A 4935-nucleotide genomic window follows, 5' to 3' on the forward strand; every position below is an offset into this window, starting at 1 on the left:
TACCATCTCCTGATCTAGACAGGACGCTTTAGTGGGCAATGGGAGCACAGCTGGGAATACAGACCCCTCTCCTTACAAGGTCATTTACGCCTTTTTAGTTACCTCCCTAATTGCAATAGTCTTATGTGTCTGGCCTAAATCATAACTGTCCTCTTAAAAAGAAATCCCACAGCCAACAGCTGCAGATATCACCATTAAATCCTATCTATTAAAAGCTAATGCCACTCAATGTATTTTTTTCAACAAGGGTGAGTCTGTTTGCATCAGCCAGAGAAGGGGTCATGATGGTTTGGTCAGTGCTGACACACCAAGCATTCTAAACCAATATACCGGAATAGGGATATGCAAGCACACGATTGCTGATTATGAGGTTACTGATTATTCTGAAGAAATGATTTCAGCGGAAAACATTTGTGTCATCATCCAGGCAGATTGAACTTGATGGTGATTTTTTCTGAAGCCTCTGGCACTCAAGTTATGTGGAAGATGGCTAGGTTAACCCAACATCTGAATCTTTAAAAAAAGCCACCAGGAAAGATGTGATGTGGGACACTAAAAGCAAATAGCAGGCCACTGGCTAACAGTGAGGTATGGAAAGAGAGATCATCTTATTACCTAGCAGCTTCTTCTAACCTATTCCATTAGTTAGGGTATGGGCTCAGTCACTGTAGCAATGAGACCTCACATAATTATGGCTTACATATGCCAGAGTTTATTTTTCCTTTGCTGAGCAGTCCTGAGATGAGCTGGCCAGATTGACAAAGTGTGCTACAAAGTGTGCTCCACAAAATTACTCGAATCCAAGTTCCTTCTATCTCATTGATTTAGCAGCCCCTGTGGCAAGAGTTCTCAAACGTCAATGCAGAGGTTGGTAAAGTTTTTCTGTAAAGGACCATATAACTAATATCTTCATCTTTGCAACCCACAGAGAGTGTCAATTAAATATTCTTTGTTTTTATTTGTTGTTGTTGTTGTTGTGGCAACTCTTTAAAAACATGGAAACCATTCTTAGCTCACCAGCTGTACAAAATCAGGCCCCCCCGGTGATTTTGGCCCATGGCCATAGTTTGTCAGTCCCTGCTTTAGGGCATCGGAATCACCTGGAGGGCTTTCTGAGCCCACTCCAAAGTTTCTGATTCATTGGTCAGGGTGGGATCCAAGACTCTGCATTTCTAACAAGTTCTTATGAGATATTGATGCTGACGTTTTGGAGACCACACGTTGGGAACCACAGCCCTGCACGGTTCCTTTGTCTTTATGGGCAAAGCAGAAGCTCATGCACATGCGCGTTCCAGCAAGAAAAGGAAAAGAGTCAAGAAAAGGAAAAGAGTCAAGAAAAAGTCTCTTTAAGTATGTGACCAGGAAATTGTACACATCACTTTCACTTGCATCCCATTGGCCCAATCTTCATCATGTGGCCATGAATGGCTGCAAAGAAAGTTGGGAAATGTGAACTATAAATGGATGTTCGTGAGTCCTGTTACAACTCGAGAGGTTTTATTATTAAGAGGAAGAAGGGGAGAGTTTGTTTTGCAGAACAGCAGATTCTGCCACACCAGGAAAGTAAGGACCAGTGGAGGTTCTTCCATACTTTTCACGTTGACCTTATAGTGTTTACCCTGGGATTTAGTGCAGCATCTCTCTGCTATGTTCACAAACAAAAAGTAAACTCACGGCGTACTATAGGGACCTTAAAGAATATATAGAGGACAGCTACCACAAGGAGTTATTTAAGCTCCCATTTTCTAAATAAGTATCTGTTCTGGATGCCCCTCCTGATGCTAAAAATTCTTTAAACTTAAGGTCCCTCAGGATTTTTAGACTTAATGAGTTTCTAGAAATTTACCAATGATTCGTGGCAAATAACAATAATAATAATAATAAACCTATGTCCTATTATATAACAAATCAATACCAGATAATTTACGTATAAATAAAAAATAATCATGAGATTACCTTATTAAATTTAAAAAAATATATTTTTGGAATATTTATGTAATCCTGGTGCAGGAAAACACTGTTGATGATGGTAATGAGACTACCAATAAGGTGAAGAATGTCTGATTGACTATAATAAGATAAAATAAGTCATATTCCTAAATATTTCCTCCAAAAAAAATTAAAACCACAAAGACCAACAGACATATGGGAGAAAAATCCTGGCTAAAAATGTAACAATAAAAAATGCTAATACTCTAACCAGGGGACATGTAAGGCAATTCTCAAAAGAGAAATGTACACATAACCAAGGAACATGGGAATATACACTTATTTTCAATTATAAACAAATATATTAAACAAAAATGGTAATTTATTTTTTCAAATTAGTCAATGATATAGGGAAAAGGTCACACTAATTCTATGCTAATAGAGATACATTTGCAGTTTGGTTATATTCATCAAAAATTTTAAACATGTATTATTGTGGACAGATAGTTAGAATGGCCCCCATGACCCTGCTTCTGGGTGTTCATGTCCTTATGTCATGCCCTCCCCTGCAGTATCATGGGATGTGTAACTTATGCCAGCCAATAGAATTAATACAGAAAGGGGGAAAAAAAAGATACACATGATTACGTGATTATGTTACATAAGGTTTTAACACTTGTCTTGCTGGTGTATGTTTCTCTTGTTGGCTTGAAGTAGCAAACTACCATGTTGGAGCAGCCTCTGTTAGGAGGCCACCTGGCAGTGAACTTTCAGCTAACTCTAGGAGGTGAAGGCACCGCACCCTCTAGCCTATAGCAAACAAGGGCTTTTGGTCCTTCTGCTGCAAGGAAATGGATTCTTCTAACAACCAGAGTTAGTTTGCATGTAGATGCCTCCCAGTATGGCCTCAAGTGAGATCACAACCCCCATTGGTGCTTGACATCTTGATTGGTGCCTTAATGATGGATCAGATAAGTGGCATCCACAGTCTTGACCCACAGCAATTGCTACCATGAAAGTGTGTTGTTTTAAGCTAAGTTTGAGATAATTTGTTATGCAACAAAATATACTAATATGTGTATATTAACCCCCAAATCCTGCTTAGCCACAAGGATACTACTCATTATATCATCTTATAGTTATGAAAAATTAGAAACAACTATATTCAAAAACAGAAAATTTGTCAAATTATGGAAAATCCATACAAAGGAATATAATTCAGCTAGCAAAGACTGCAATGAAAATAAATACATATTTTTAAAGAAAACTGTTTTAAATACAAATGAAAATGTAGTTTCTAAACCAACTTGCATAATCAATTCCCACTTTAAATTTTTAAAGGTTTATGCATGTATAGAATATAGTGCTTAAAGTTACATACCCAAATGTTAATAATAGTTTTCTCTGAGAGGTAGAATTATAGATTTTTTTTATTATAAGACATATATTTTTACAGTTTTCAATACTAAACATTTCACGTCTTTGCAAAACAACCAGAACCTAAAAATGAATTTTAAATGCAAAATGAAGGGGAGGAAAGAGTCCCAGCTCCATGAAAAGAAAAGGTTAAAGTCCAATGCAAATGCTAGTTATTTATGGTTATTAAATATAAGATGCATATGTCTCCAGATGCTAAGAATAATGACTACAATTTTTGAGCATTTACAATGAACCAGGCACGTGCTAAAAATTTAGAGTGTATTTGCTTCTTGAATCGTGGATAAAAGGTTAGATTTATCCCTTGTGTTCACAGAGAAGGGCAGCCCATATCCTAGGCATTCTGCTACTCTTACCTCTACTTTACCCCACTCGGTAAGATAGTTAACTAGAGAGGCACATCATGACCAAGAGCAAAGGGATCATTGGTTACCCAGGACCTGGGTCAACTCCCTTAAATGTGGTCTGGGCACTGGTCCCAAATCAGGCAACTAGTTTTGCGATTGCACAGCAGTTCTCAAAACCTTGCAGTTTGGGTTCCAATGAGCCAGAGAGACGTTCTTTATTTGTTGTGGAGTCTACCACAAAAATAGAAGAGGCCCCTACCGCACACTTTCCCGTTGAATGACTGAAAACAACAGTTGCTCTTACAGATGCATGGAAAGAGCAAAGATATTTCAGTAGGCTTGAGGACAAGCTAAAAATTACCAGCTCCTCAGGAATTACTCATTCTGCTAGAGAACAATTGAAGGTTAGCTCTTCCCAAAAATCTATCTCACTTTGCAAACTGAAGTTAGTCTTGATTTAACAGAACTAGGCAGTCATGTAACATTTAGACCTCAGTTGTCCTCCCCATAAATTGAATTTCTGTTATTTTCCTTAATTAGAGGCTAGTCAGGATGATCTCTTGGTTCCTATCAAATTGATGGTATGTGATTCTGAAACAGATTTCTTCATCCAGGTGTTTTATTAAAACTTTTTTTAAAGAAGTCTGTAAGACATATCTATAACACTGACTCAATGAATGAGTAAAGCTTTCAGAAAGATTCATATATAGCAACTTTGGGCTTACCAAAAGCCCTTGTACAGGATTTCCTCTTAATGAACTCTACATGTTTCCAGTACAATGTTTTCAGCTGACCTCCCAGTAGAGTTCCATGGTCCTGCGGCTTGAAGGCAAGTTCCCTGCTCTTCCATAAGAGCAAGGGAACCAAAAACACCTGCTCTTTGATAGATTGACCACAGAGAATCAGTTCTTAGGAAGGTCACTTTTATTGCTTTAAGTCAGTCTAAAGATTTTCTGTCTGAGAAAGTACAGCAATGACATCTGTTCATTCTTCAACATAGACCGGCCCTTTACCCATGATTTTTCAATATTTAAACAAACAGCCAAAACAAAGCTGTGCATCAGTGTTAACCTTGTAAACTTAAAAGTCTGCACCTGTACAATTAGTAATTAGCATATTCAGTAACAAAGCTGGTAGGTAACGGGTGACATTCACACCTCTTAATTGGTGTGATTAGCAGTCCTTTTGTTGTCAACCATTAGCAGCTCTCCTCCAGTGTAAA

Source organism: Lontra canadensis, unplaced genomic scaffold (genome assembly GCF_010015895.1).
Source record: "Lontra canadensis isolate GAN:19392208 unplaced genomic scaffold, GSC_riverotter_1.0 scaffold83, whole genome shotgun sequence".
Lineage (NCBI taxonomy): Eukaryota > Metazoa > Chordata > Mammalia > Carnivora > Mustelidae > Lontra > Lontra canadensis.